At 35.2% G+C, this 15,643-nt stretch overlaps 1 protein-coding gene across 1 annotated transcript in view; it reads left to right on the top strand.

Annotated features, from left to right (window-relative positions):
- Positions 1 to 15,643, top strand: part of SPATA17 (spermatogenesis associated 17) — an 86,645-nt gene that overhangs the window by 33,854 nt on the left and 37,148 nt on the right. The window lies entirely within an intron of this gene.

Raw genomic sequence — 15,643 nt, 5'->3', positions numbered from 1 at the left:
AGCAGGTACCATGACTATTCTGTGACAGCAGCTTCATAGAGGCAGCATCAGCACTGCTGGCAGAAAGAGTCCAAGTCAGCAGTTTGATCTGCCACTGCGATAACACAACACGAAGGGCATAACCTCGCTTTAAAAACTCATTTTGACTGGCTTATTGTTGTGTTGTTGCACTTGTCAAGAACTAACAAGTTATTAAGCTGAGAAGGGATTTCTTTTTTTTTTTTTTTTTTCCCTTTTTTTTTTTTAATTGAGCTAATGCTTGGATTGGTGCTGTGTTCTGCTTGGTTTGGGGATAGATTGCAAATGCAGGTTTTCAGCTAAAGCTTTTCCTAGAACTGCCCGAATCAGCTTATTTAGTGTGATTGTTCACATAGAAATGCCTCATAAATTTTAAATATTTACTGATTAATTTGTTTTGTATTGATAAAAGTGGTTATTTTTTCAAGGTTTCTAATGTAAGCTGCTTTACAGATGTGGCAGTATGACATATCTTGGCAGTAGATATATCTTATACAAAATTGATATGATTGGTAAAGCTTTTTTTAGTCGCCTTATGTGAACTTTTGTAAAAAAAAGGTTTTCTGTCCATAAATGTTTGGTGGCTCATTGTTCTTCATATGACTAAACAATTAACATGCAATCAGGGTATGAACTAAGTGCTTGTTTTTTATAGGTGGTTAACTATGATCTGTGTGTACAAACTGTTAATCCATTAAACAGAAATAGTTTAATTCACTGGATATCAGTTATGAAATCTCAATTTATAAATCAAATTTATTTGCAAGAAAAAATAGCATAGTAAAATATTAGTAGAAAATAACACTAAAAGTTTTCTGAGTGGTGTTTAGACAAAGGAGCTACTTAATAACTGAAATTAGCTCACAATAATTGATTTTCCAGATGTAAATCTAGAATATTAAGAATAATCTGCACAGTGTTTTTATACTGTTTGAAACTGTAGAAAATTGAGAATTCTTGTTTTGAATGGAACAATTTATGTAAACAAATGCATAAACATTAATATAGAATCATAGAATAGTTTGGGTTGGAAGGCACTTTTAAAGGTCATCTAGTCCAACCACCCTGCAGTTTCTAATTTTACAGAATTAGAATTTAGGTAGCAGTGTTTTGCAGAGCAAAAATATTCTTGGTTTTGATTACTGAGGTGGTTTGCGAATTCTGGGACTCGGACCCCACAGATTTTTTCCTTTTATCACAGAACTGTGCTCCAAGAACCAGCTTCTTTTGCAGCTTGTATTTCAAAACACGAAGGAGTGTAAATCAATACAACACCTACAGACAACCTGAAAACCAGCAAAGCTATATATGAAGTAAACTATTTGTTGCAATCAAAGTCTGTATTCTACAACTGCACGTGGTTATAGAATTTGATATCTTGCTAAGATACAGGGCAAATTATTTCAGTGCAGAATTTACTGGTTTGATGCTCTGTGTCTGAAATTTTACTCTCTATATGCCTGGTCTTCTAATCTGACTACATCTGTGTCTTGCTGTCTTCAAAGGATAATTAATCGTATTACTGAGCAAGGTCCATTCATATCACAGCAGAACCAGGCAGCAAAAGTCAACACTTTTAAATGATACAAGGAAAAAACATAATTTGTAAGCAGGGCACATAGGAAATGAAAAGAGGAGGTTGATGAACTGGACTTATTGTAGAGTCATGCATTAACTAAAGCCCAATAAGCTGCAGAGATGATCTGCTAAAATTAGCTACATTCTCCTCCCCTTCCTGGAATGCATAAGAAGGTGCAGTGATGGAGCTAAACCACCTTATGCATCAAGGCTGCAGATGTTCAGGCAGGTTATACAGGCAGCATTCCAAAATCTGTATTTGCAATAATTGTTTCAAATATATCCTATAGTTTTGAATAATTCTGTTTTACTCTAGGCAAAAAGGGTAAGAAAAGGGTGTTTACTTATTGACAGAAAGGCATTAAGGAGTTGTTGCCCCTCAGTTTTGCTAAAGAAAGGCACGTCAAGTTCCATTCTCCACTCTCCACAAGCTGAAGCCCAGAAACCCATCCCAGAAGTGTGTTACAGGTTAAACAGGGAGATGATCAAATATTGTAGCAATGCACAATGTGGCAGATGATACAGTGATCCTTTCTGGCCTTAAAGTCTATGAAACCTTTATTGATTGCAGAATTTGCTTGTCTTATTCCACAGATTGTATGTATGTGTGTAAGGTTTTGCCCATTTCTAATTTCTAATTAATTATTTTACATTTCAAAAAGTAAAGCTTAAAAATGCTAGTATCATGAATGTACAAGGGTGCCTAGTATGTATATAATAGGGTGGCCTATGATGAAGTCAACGTTTTGTCTTTTTCATGAATTAACTTCCTATTCAAGCATTTATTTCTTCCATAAACTGCTACCTTTATACAGAAAAAAAAAAGGAAGAAATGTTTATCAAACTCTGAATTAGTATGCATTATTTGTTGTTGCTGGTACCAGGTATATACACATAGTCTTATATAGACAGATGTGAGCTTGCTTTGATTACTTTCCAAGCCAATCTGGAGCTATAACATGGGGCTGAACCCAAACTAATTAGCCCTGTTGAGAGCCACGGTATATTAGCTCAAGAATTAATGCAGTTACACAGCTTCTGGTCAGCTCAAAATATGGGCAGAATAAGTGTGTGCATGCTTTGAACTCAGGAACAAGGAGTTTGATCTGCTAACAAAATATTATATAGGCATACCTACATTTAAGTTGTTTTGTCTGCAGTTCCCCACCTTTCTCGGAGGGAGCTCTGTATATTGAGTATCATCGCAATGAAACTGACATTCAGGGAAATCACTGGATAATAAAAAATGTATTATACCATACTTTACAATTTTCTTGTATTTTTTGCAAACAGTTGACTGAATGTATTTTGCCATAGAAACTTACCCAAATATGACTATTTCCCATTGCTACTTGTAGAAATACGTTGCATTTACACAATTATTTTAATCCACGTAAGAACTAAGTAGTTAATTTCAACAAAAGAACGTTAGTATTTTAGCAAAGAAGTTTAAAGAAAAGAAAGTTAAACAAGTTAGGATATTTGCATAATCAATAATTACTGAGAGTAGTAATGTTAATTTGCTGTTATTAATAATTTATATTAATAATATAATTATTGGCCGTCTTTCTGTGAAAGTACAATGTTACGCATCCTGCCAACTTCAAAACAGTTTTTTGCTTTACTGAAAACCAGCTACGTATTTTTGTTCTGTAGTGCCAGTAATATCCATGCAACACAAATATAATCCTATTTGTAGGCATAAGAGTGGGCTGGAAAAAAGAAAGTAAATTTTTATTTGATTTAAATTCAGTTAGTTGCCAAATAATGTCTGGAGAAATAAAGCATGAGCTCTGAAACTTCATGGTAACGGAATACTGAGCTTTTAATCAACTTGCTATATATGCCATTAGTATCATTGACTAGTCAAGTAACATCTTACACACGTGAGCTTCTTTTGTTTGAAGGAAGTTTCTCCTACATGATTCCCTTAATTATGAAAAAAACCCAACAGTCAAATCCATGCCCTTCTTATCACGTGTTAAGTAATGTTGTCTGCTCCGCCTACTGGTTGCTTGTTACAAGAGATTCCGGTGTAAAACACAGCAAGAAATTAATGTGAAGTGGCAACTGTGGAGCTTCCAAACTAAATTCCACTTTAAAAATAAGATTCTCTATATTTCAGAATTTAAAATGTATATATATATATAACAATGTTTTCCTTGCCCATTTTTACCTTAACGGTCTGATAAATTATGACTTCATGATGAACATGATAAAAATTGCAGGACATATTTAACAAACCTTTGCCTTTGTTAAGAATATTTCTTGTCATTTCTTATTTGTAACAATAGAAATAACAGTGCAGATGTACTTTTTCATTGTTTGTTTTATCATGAACGGCGTTGCAATTTCTTATTGAGACATGAAACTTATAATATTTAAGTTTTTCTTATTGATCCATAATCACAGTATTCTATTTCCACTACAGTAGTAATAATCCTGGGTCATTAATAAATGAGCTACTTATTGAATGTGGTTTTCTATTATAAACATGTTTAGCTATGTAGATTATCCTTCTATATCCCTGTAGTTCCCCTTTCTGTATTAACAAAATAGGTTCTTACTTCTGCTCTTTGTCATACTCACAATGGAGACATTTGTAGTAAGGGCTGTCCTTTGCAAAATGCTGACAAATGACTTTTAAAGTCAAAGAAAGATAGAATCGCTGAGTCCATTGGTGGCACTTTGTATAATTGTGTATGAAGAGTCCACATTTGTTGGAACATGGAGTTGCATGATTCCTGTCGTTGGTATTTCCAACCTTCCAAGAAATATTGCAGTTGGTCTTTGTCTTACAGTGGTGATTAGAATTAGCTATATGACAGACTAAATCCAGAGCTCCAGTACCAAGCTAGAATGCGGACCTGTATTGTTTAAGTATCTGCTGACAGAGCAAGCAGCAATGCTCAGGTGAGTCTGTGAGTAGGAGCAAGTGTGTCAGCTGGTGCTAGCACTGCTGTTGCTACCAGGTGGTGCCAGCACTACTGTGCTACCCACAGTGCGGTGGGTAGCAGAAGGCAGTGGTAACTGAAAGGAGTCAGAGCGGGAGAAAGTAAGTGGTGGAAGGAGCTACGTGTCTTGTAAAGTCATGGAGATTAAAAAAAACAAAATGTAAGAATAATGTTCTGTGAGGAGGAAGGGGATGTTAGCATGAAGTGAGTAACAGTGAAAAGTTCTAATTTCAGCAATGAGAACCGAGTTTTTCCATTCTTATTCTCTCTGTGTAACACCCATACTCCATAAGCAATTCCACTTTAGGGTAATGGCATTCATTTAGCAAACTTCTGTTGACTCTGGATTAAAGCTTTTGTGTATAAAGGTAGCAAACACGTGCCTGAAGGTTACTTTTCAGCTTTTGTTTTTTGGACCAGTTTCGTTTTTCTTCTCTAGTTGTTGTAGAACTCAAAATTATACCACTTTTATCAATTGTATTAGTCATTATTTCATGTTTGTCAGTTCACAGAATGAAATATTTTAAATTCAAATACTATTCAATGCTAACGTATTTTTTTTATTACATTTTTCCTGTCAACAGAGATGGCAATTCATAAACATTACACTGACTGTCTTTGTCCCCTTTTTACACTACTGGAAATCAGGAGTTAATTCTATTGAAGGTACTACACTTACACCAGGTGTAAGTGTTCTAAGTGAGGAATAAAAAAAAGCCACAAAATCCTTCCTGGAGCAGGCTAATGAATATTCAGAAGGCACAACTGATTAATATGCTTCTAACCTAATGTGCTGTCCTGTAAGAGCTTGAAAAACAATTGGTCTAAAATGACACTGTTTGACACCCACTCTGTCTCTGGACATCTGGCAGTTTTATTCTTATACAGGTGAGGACTCCGTGGATAAAGCTCTGGCCTTTGATCTTCAGATCCACAGTTTAAGAGACAAGGCTGCAAGTTTGGTCATTTGAGCTTAGTCCCGAGTGAGCAGTCCACATCACAAAATGATTATACATAATTTGTTACTATTGGCAGTGTCTGTTCAGGAAAGGCCAAGGACTGAGCTAGCATGAAGAATGAATTAGCTCTTACCTTTTACATTTTATTTCCTCTCTCTTTACTGTTGTAATTTTATTATCCTGTCTCTAAAACATTGAGGGGGTGAAATTATCATTCATTATAAGCACTAATACTTCCTGAAGTTGAACTAAAATGGTTAATTTTTTTTTAATGTAGGTGCCCCAATCACTGAACATCCCTACCTATCCATGGGTGTTTAATATCCACTCATCACTTCTCTGCCAAGAAGTCAGATATTTCTGAGTACTTTCCAAAGCTTGTACCATAAAAAATCCCATTTAAATTAAAGAGGAGAGAGTGAGCTTTCCTAGCTCTCAGACAGGCTTGCAGCTATATTTAAATAGCATTAGTGTATAAAGCACTTCATGCTACAGTGTTCTGTTTTTATAAAATATTATTTCCAAAGGATTCTCAAATTACATTAAATCCTTCTTACAGTACTTGTGACAGGTATGTTTGATCAGCAAGCCTTCTTCATGTATTCACTTCCACATTGGAAGCCAGACGTATCAGTCTATTCACAGGTATTCACTATAGGAAAATCGTTCAACTCTTGTGCCTCATGGGGCACTATACACACAATCTCAGTTCGCTTGAAAGGAATCTCAGTTAATGTTGCTTAATGTTTCTGTCAAAAAGAAGGACAAAGTAAGGTAAACTGAAAGCAGCCAGTAACTGAGCTGTTTGTGACTCTGGAAGACGTTGTACCTGAACAAAGAAAAATGTTTATGTCTAGAAGCTTAGTTCTACTATGTCTGAATTCCAAAAATGACCTTTAAGTGATTTTCACACACACTCAAAAATCTTTAGTTGGCTTAGAATTTGAGTCCAGCTCTTGCCCTTTGGGATTACTCATCCTCGGAACACTCAGGACTGTAATTCTACTACTAGTCAACACAGTATCATGTTCATGTAAAAGGAAGGCAAGTGCTGGAAGCCAACATACAGCTCCAGAATGTAGTGCATGCTCTGCCTTCATCTTCTTCCAGACAGAATTTAGTGACAAAGCTTACAACTTCCGTAGATTTTCCAGGTTTGCTCATATTCTTTTCAATCAGCCTTTCTTTTTCTTTAAGAAGGGGTGGTTGTCTCCCTAGAGAGGGCAAGTACAATCAAAACCAAAACTAAGATGGCAAGCGTGGTGATCTTCATGCCCAGAAAAGGGTAACTCTGTAGGTTAGGGAGCAATGGAAAGAGGATGGGGAAGTGCTATCTGCTGACCTTGCTACTGTAAGAAATAGATGGCTATGCACCACTTCAGATGTATTTCTCCCCAGCGTCAATAAAAGGACTTCCTTCCCATTCATTCTTCTTATAAGTCTCATTCTAGCACAAGTGGTAAGTGAAAGTGCTTCCAACAGAAATGAGTAATTTCTCCCTTTGTCACACTTCCCAGAAAACAAGATATTTGCACCCTATTTTTTAAAGATAGTGACTGAATGAACTCAGAAATACAAGTAGTTTAATAATTTTAAGCATGTTCTGTGAAAGTACTGGAAACTCTATTTTTCCCAAAGGCTGCTTATTATAAAATCATTTCAATTTGTTTGATAACTGGGTAACTGCGCAAATAAATCAGGAACAGTTTACACTGAAAAGTCATCTGTCATTAGAAAGAGCTTAACTCACAATAGGATGTAAAGTTTGAGTGCTGTTTTGTGGTTGATCCTGTGCAAGCTCAGTTGTTTAAAAGCATATCCAGATAGACATGGCAATATTTCTCAGAGCTTCCTTTAGCTTATTACTAGCCATGTCACTCATACTAAGTATATGTTATTATAGCATAGTGTTATCTCTGCTGTATCTACCATGTATTAGAGCATTTAGCATCTCTGCATCTAGCATTAGTCATTTAAAAATACACTAGCTAGAAGGTAGCTGCCTTTTTCAGCATCTGAATTGTATAATCTCTATTTGTGTGGATTTTTTCTAGACAACAAACTTCTTGCTCAACTCCTGTGGGTAGGATTAATGGCAGAGTTTAAAGGACAAGCTGTGTGATCTATCAAAAGCGTACATGCTGAGATCTTAGAAAAACATGACCACGTTTTGTGTAATACTGTCAATTGGGGTGGCAGAAGGGTTGGATTGCTGCAGAGTCAGAAAACTGGTAAAAGTGAGTTATGTATTGAATGTTGGCTTTGTGTGTTATGTGGTACACAAGTTTAAGAATCTCTATTGCAAGGAAATTACAATGTAGTACAGATATAAAATAAATAGCTCACACAGAGAGCCACGTTCACACACACTTATATAGAGTGGAAATCCACTGACATTTCTGAAATTGTTACTGGGATAAACTTGGCTGATGCGTAGTAGTCTGTCTGGTGTTTATACAAATTTGGTGTGATGTACAGTCTTGGTCAGGTAATTTTTGAAACTATTATATCAGAATAAGTACATGCTTAATAAGAGATAAATGCATAAGAAGAGGAAGGTTAGGAATGGCATGGGAGAAGTCATGAAGATAAAATGCCGTACATTTCTCAACAGCAAACCTTCCTGTTGATTAAGAAGTGGCACTGATGGTATCCTTGCTTTAATGAGACTTCAAGATGAGTGATGTACACACTGATTCTTTTGTTTTTCAGCTCTTAGGCAAATGAATAGTATAATGGTAAAGTTCTTTCATTAACTTGCACAGTTTATTCAATATTCAATGCTTTTGTTTAGTATCTAATATATACTGTTAATTTGGGAATTGTATCTGTCCTGCAATGGACATGATGAAAACTGTGTATCTTCCCCCATCTATTGTTTTATTTACCTTTATTTTGCATGTTTTCTTTGCTTCCATTTTTTCTGTTTCAACAATCTTTTAATAAAATTTTCATCTTTTCATTTTTCTCTTATTACATCACTCTTTTCTACACATTTCTGACAACCTTTACTAATCTGACTAACATGGCTCTCTTCCCTCTTTATTCTTTCCTGTATACTATACTATGACCATTCATTAAACATCCACTTCATTGTTAATTGGTCTCATTGAAGACTGCTTTTTTAAATATACTGCCACTTTTCAAGGTTTTAGTCATTGTCTAAGCCTATAGGTTTACTACAGCAAATTGTTTAATAAATCTGTCAGCATATATGTCCCTGAGGGAAGATTCAGATGTAAGCACAATGCAATAGACATAAGAAACAATGAAAGGAAACAAAATGTTACATTTTTTAGTTGCATACATGTATTTTTGGAGAAGTGAATGAATTCTCTATATTTAGCAATTATTTAATTAACAAAGGAAATTTCTGTATGATTTCCATCTCTATCTGTTAAGAAGAGCTTCTCCTGTCTTCTGATGTATTGTTGTAGGTAACTTCTGGTGTTACAAATTCAAAGATACTAAATGGTATAATTACATTACATTACAAGGATTTTCTCAATCCAGTAAGAAAAGGAGTGAATTTTGAGTTGATTTTTTTCTTACAAAGCTTATCTTTTCCATTATGACAATGACAGTAGATGGAATTTTAATTGTAAAGATGTAAGTAATATCAAGCATTTAAATAAGTGTTCTAAGGCTCTGAAAACTTCTCACAAGCATAAATAATTTTAGCCTCAAAATAATCCTGTGAAGTAAGGAAAAACTGTCTGTGTGTTCACATGCAGTTATTGAGACATGAAAGAATAAAATCACCCTCAGAGATTATTCTTCAGAGTAAGCAAGCTCTTTAATTCCCATTCATACAGGGTGGTTGTAGAAACAGGTTGGTTTTCAGACAGTCTTAGAATTTGTACATGATCCCATACTCACCGCAGCACTTCTTAAAGAAAAAATAACAGTAATGGATTTTCCATTCCTATTTTTAAAATAAAGTTATTAAGCAAGTTAAAATGTATTTTTCTGCTTGTTTTGAACTCAGTTAGCAGTCAAATGAGAAGTCAGTAGAACTTAGAGTGCTGTGTGTCTGTTTGGTGTCTTCATCATAAAAGTATTGTTTCCCATGCCATCACTCACTCATTCAAGTTATTATCCCTGATCTAGTCATGTCATCAAGAGCCCGCGTACGAATTAGATTTGACAGAGTAAGCCTCGATCAGAGAGAGAATCAGTGAAAGGTGGATACATTTTTGGGATGCCTCTGCATTTTCTGGGCTGCTGTGTTTTGGATGTGCCGCAATGATCCATGCATTAAACTAAGAGTTTGTTTTTCTTTTGTCTTGTTGCCTAAATACCCAAGGAGTTGGTACCTCTTTGGAGACTCAATTACAGTTTTGTTTCCTGCAATTGAACTTAGTGCCTGTGCAGGTTTAGAGGCTGTTTTTATGGTCTGTGGCCAGGATACAGAACTTGAATGTTTCCTTAACACCTCATTGTATAGTCCATAAAATTGCAGCCTGGTTTACTTATAAATGTGCATTTAAAACATCATCGCACTATTATTTTGATATCAAGCAAACATTTCACAGATGAAAAGAACTGAACCAAGCTTTACAATCTGAAGGCAAAATAACAATAATTAATGCTTCTATTACTCTGTTTAAACAGAATATATATTAAGCAGAAGACAGGTAATTAATCCCACTTGAAAGAATACACGCTAGTCATCATTCATTTATGAATTTTTTAGTCTCTGCATGAAAACTGTATCTCAAAAAAAGCTAAAATACCTTAGGCATAGTAATAGACTAGGTTCTCCATTCTTATTTAGATTAAATTTCTGAGAGTATATTTTTATAAGGATTACAGGATCAGGCCTGAGGAGTAGCATTAGCTCGGTGAGAACTGAACGTAGATTTATAAAGCTGGGTGAAATTTTTCCTATTGTCAGCCATGGTAAGGAAATTGTATCTCATTTTGGAATGTGTGAACTACACTTTAGTATTTTTCCAATATCTGAATAAACTTTACTGTTTATTTCATAATTGTTAATACAAAAATGTGTTCATATTAGTTTAAAAATCACAGATTATTCCTAGTAGAATACATTCGGATGTGGCTTAAATATTTTGATGTTTCAAATTTGAGTTGATGGGCACATTTTTATTATACTTGTTGCTAGAACAGCATTTACATAATATTTATAGATGGCCCCCAAAAAATTTCTTATGAAAGATGTTATCCTTTTATTTTCACTACATATGGAATATTCTGACAGCCTGTAATAAACTATTTTTTTAGAAGTTTTAAATTCCTTATCTTTTACAGACATGGTTGCAACATCATTTAAACACATTTTTTCCTTGTGAATCATTAATGTTTTAAGGTATTTCTTTTACCTCCTAGAGAAACTATATCTGGGGATTAACAAGATTGTTCACTGGAATTCATGTGGAAGCATAACTGCAGTAGCTGAGAAATGATCATGTTTCCTTTTAGTTCTCAGCAAGAGTAATTGAATGTTGAATATCTTACTAAACTCTGGACTGTGACAGTGTGTTAACACTCCGACTATCTCCTAACAGCAGGGCAATTATTTGCTGAGTGGGATTTTTATAAATCCCTTGGCAGTAGTATGTCCTGATAATTATGATGAAGTGCACTGGTCAGTGTTGATTCAGCAATCCCATCTCTAGCAAATATTTCATTCACAGCTCTCCTTCATGCTTTTACTTTTATGGCTTTTAAAGCTCTCTTACCTCTCCTCTCAGCTTGCTTAGTTTTTTACAAATTACAATGGAGCAAAAAAGGATTTTCAAGTTAAGTCCCTATTTTGTTGAAGTCTTTTCCTTCTTGTTTAACTCCTCATTAAAAGACCAGAAAGAGAAAGTAGGACTTTATTTAGGTTCTTACTGTGACAATCACTTGCAAAGTCTTCCTCCTTCAAAGCTATTTTTGTCAAGATTTGATTACTGTTAAATGAAACATTTATATTCATGATATATATTGATAATTTCAGACTTTCAGAGTTGATATGGAGAAGTAATTGAAATACAGCATACCTTTATTATTTTTAGTTAAATTACAGTAAAAATTATTTTAAAGATCTGAGGATATGCTTTCTGTTGACTTCATGCTTACATTTTATCTTCAGCTTAACTTCATTGATTTTTAATTTTGCATATGTGTAATTATTTAAAGTGCAGTACCTGCACTGTATTTATTAGGACATATTTTGTTTGGAAATTTATATGTAGACTTTAAAAGCTCAGTTAATAAATAAGAAAGAAGAATAAGATCTAACTCATTCATAAATAAAAATTCCAGCATCTAAAACTGTTCACGTTTTATTATACCACTTGGGATCACCGATCTTTTCTGAGGAACTACCAGCGTAATCAACACAGCCTTGTCTTTCTCTTTCTACCTGCACATTTTTCTTTCCTTTCTTCCTTCCCTCTTTCTGTTTCTTTTTCTGCTCTCTTCCTTCATATTTTAGCTTTCAAGGCAAGCTCCTTAATAATTTCTTTGTTGTATTCTGGGAAAAAAAAAACCAGTTAAGTTTTTCTCTCCATATAGAAATGATAAACGGGAAAAGACAAAAATGGATATTCTACAGCATAGGCTAAATATAGGATTGGAGTTAGAAGTAATACTGAATATTAAAAAAAAAACAAACCCACAAATATTTTCTTTGCTAATGCTCATTAAATTAATATTTGTTTTCTTATGATTTTTTTTTCTTTCTTTATATGCCACCATTAATTATAAAGATAAGAAAATGATTGGGAGGAAACTAAATGATAGAGTGTTAGAAATGCAAAATGATTCAAAATATTAATGTAATGCTAAGGATGACTGGGTAACAAATGGTACATTTGCCAGTATGCTTGACCTGACACAATTAATATTCCAGGTCATGCTTGGGTTTCCATGATGGAAGGTCTGAGGCAGAGAATTCTAGGGGAAAATATATCTATTGTATAACTCATTTCTCTTTTTTTTTTTTTTTTTTTATTTTCCCTGACGAGTCAGAACCATAGTCTTAAAAAAAAATAATATCTGTGCTTTCACACCTCATTTGCCATATTCACCACTGGGCCACCATTCACCAGAAGGGCCTGATGGAAGGAGGTCAGTGAGAAGCTATTAGCAGAGTCCCCTCCTGAGATTTCTTTGGTCTTATTGAGGTGGAAGTTAGCATGACAGTACTGCAAATAACTCAGTTGTAGGTTTTTTAACAGTTAGCACAGATTTCCCCATAGTGTTTGTCACTTTAGAAAATTGTTCCTGGAAATGAAGTCCCAGAAAGCTGGCTTTGACAGAGCCCCTTCTTAGTTGTGAAGAACATGGGTACAGAAAAATGTGTCATTCTCCCTGCAGACAAGAGGTACTTTTTGTAACCTATCATAATATTTTGGAGGGTAACATATTTTCTTACAGACTAAAGGTGTGGAAAATATTGAAATCAAAGTATGAGGTAATATCTCAAGACAGATACTCTTCCACCATCGAAAAAGCAGTATTATCTACAATGGCTTTGCAGTTGAGAGAATATTGTAAGTAGGGAAAAGATGAAGTAACGCTTTTAACACATTGTACTGGTCTAAAGAAGATATGCAAATTTATTAAGTACCAAAGGCTTTGATCCTCCAGATTCTTAAATTTCTGCAGACTGCCAGCTCCCTGCAGAGGATGGAGTAAATAGGGCATCCATCATGCACAGCACATGTGCAGGAAATTACAAAAATAAGACTCTGATTTACAGAGGTATTTAAAAATTAATGGAAGCAATTTTGCCAAACAGTGGTCTGAACTAGAAAGTAGAATCAAAGTCATCCCCTTTTCTGTCCTACCAAATTTTGGCAATTTTAAATCTAGGCCTAAAACCTTACCAGAAACCTTGGGGAATTGAGAGTAAAGTAGTATTAATTTTATCTATCTAGATACTAACTCTGCCAATCGCTGTGCTATCTGTCTGTTTGAATACTTGAACATATATAATTAAAATGTAAAGTAATTAACAAGGATTGCTTATTTAAAAATGCACTTCATAATCAATTTTGACCCAGATCTTACAAAAAATTTCGTACACTCTCTGTATGTTTAACCTGATAATAGGTAAAAAAAAGAACAACAAAAGATGGCTCTTTGTTAATACACTATTTCAGCAATAATAATTCAAAAGACACTGCCTCAATGTATTCCCACACCTATTATAGCTAATTTTGGTGTCATTAAAAGTGCTAAAAGCCAATCCTATTCGTGCACCTCGAGATATTCAGCAGCATTTCACAGTATTTGAACCCTTTATTAACTAGAGTTTTTTCTACTGCCAAACATTTAAACAAACAAGTGTCAAGTAGAATATACATAGTATCTCAATATAGGTGGCAAAATGCAGGTTCAGAAAGACATTGTATTCATGGAGACATTTATACTTGCATATATATATATATATATATACACGCGTATGACTAACAGAAGCAATACTATTTCTTTGAGTCATAGAATCATAGAACGGTTTGGGTTGGAAGGGACCTTAAAGACCACCTAGTTCCAACCCCCCTGACATGGTCAGAGACACCTCCCACTAGACCAGGCTGCTCAAAGCCCCATCCAGCCTGGCCTTGAACACTTCCAGGGATGGGGCACCCACACGTTCTCTGAGCAACCTGTTCCAGTGTTTCACCACCCTCAGAGTAAAGAAATTCTTCCTAAAATCTAATCTAAATCTACCCTCTTTTAGTTTAAAACCACTGCCCCTCATCCTATTGCTACAATTCTTTATTATTTATTATTTTATTTATTTATTTATTTTATTTTTATATTTTATTTATTATTTATAAAGAGATCACAATTTGTGATAAAGATCTTTCCTGTAGGTCCCATTTTAGTACTGGAAGGCTGCTATAAGGTCTCCCTGGAGCCTTCTCTTCTTGAGGCTGAACAACCCCAACTCTCTCAGCCTGTCTTCATAGTAGAGGTGCTCCAGCCCTCGCATCATCTTCATGGCCCTCTGCTGGACTCGCTCCAACAGGCCCATATCCTTCTGATGTTGGGGGCCCCAGAGCTGGATGCAGTACTCCAGGTGGGGTCTCACTAGAGCCGAGTAAAAGGGGAGAATCCTTTCCCTCAACCGGCTGGCCACGCTTCTTTTGATGCAGCCCAGGATGCAGTTGGGTTTCTGGGCTGCAACTGCACTTTGTCAAGTCATGTTGAGTTTCTCATCAACGAGCACCTCCTCAGAGCTGCTCTCAATCCATTCTCTGCCCAGCCTGTATTTATGCTTGTGTGTTTGTCCAGACAGCACATTACTTTAAAATCATGGCCTGTATTTCTTCAGAGGAAAGATGTTTACATTATTTAAGATGTTGTATCTTCCCACTTTGGGGAAACAAAAACCAAAACCCAAATTTGTGCTATATACATTGAAATAATTTTTTTTTTTGGTTAAAATTTCCTACCCAATTTCCTCTTCCGCTTTTCTTTGAGTTTTCTTTTTTAAATAAAAGGCTTTTAAGGGGTGTAAATTTTTTTAAGGGGTGTAAATTTTGGGTGTATGTAGCCCTGATCTGGATTTGCTACTGATCAACAGATCAGTAGCAACATCAGAGAGTCATTTCTATGCCATAGTGGTTTATTCTAGATCATCCTGATTCTCAGTGGTGCACATGGAGATGTTTTTCTTCTTGAAAATGTTTACATTTTCAGCAACATTGTAGTTTTCTATAAAATACGTGTTTCACAGCTGTACCATGAGAGAGCAGTATCTCTCCCACTAGCTGGCAACCTCAGCAGATGCATGGCATGGCTAGAACACAGAGTCTCCACGTTAGGCAGGATTCAACAGCTGAACATAAATGGCATAGGAGTGGGTGGAAAGGTGAAGTAATGATACAATGAACAGTTCATTGAAATGTGAAAAAAAAAAGGTAGTCACAGGCAATCACCTTTCTATTTTGCTGTCATCAAGAGCGAAGGCAAAAATTCGTTGATCAGAAGGTAGGCAGATCCAATGGCTATGGTAGGACTAATGCATGACAAGCCATAATGACCACAGCATAGAGTTGGTTAGTATGTCTCCCACATGCCGTCTAATTTGTGTGGAAGACCTTAACTTTTTTATGTTTGAGAGAACTTGTGTAACAAGTATATAGTGTAAATGCATTCAATAATCGTGGAACA

The sequence above is a fragment of the Rissa tridactyla genome, chromosome 3 (assembly GCF_028500815.1).
Source record: "Rissa tridactyla isolate bRisTri1 chromosome 3, bRisTri1.patW.cur.20221130, whole genome shotgun sequence".
In the NCBI taxonomy this organism is placed as follows: domain Eukaryota; kingdom Metazoa; phylum Chordata; class Aves; order Charadriiformes; family Laridae; genus Rissa; species Rissa tridactyla.
This window is presented reverse-complemented; position numbering and strand designations above follow the sequence as displayed.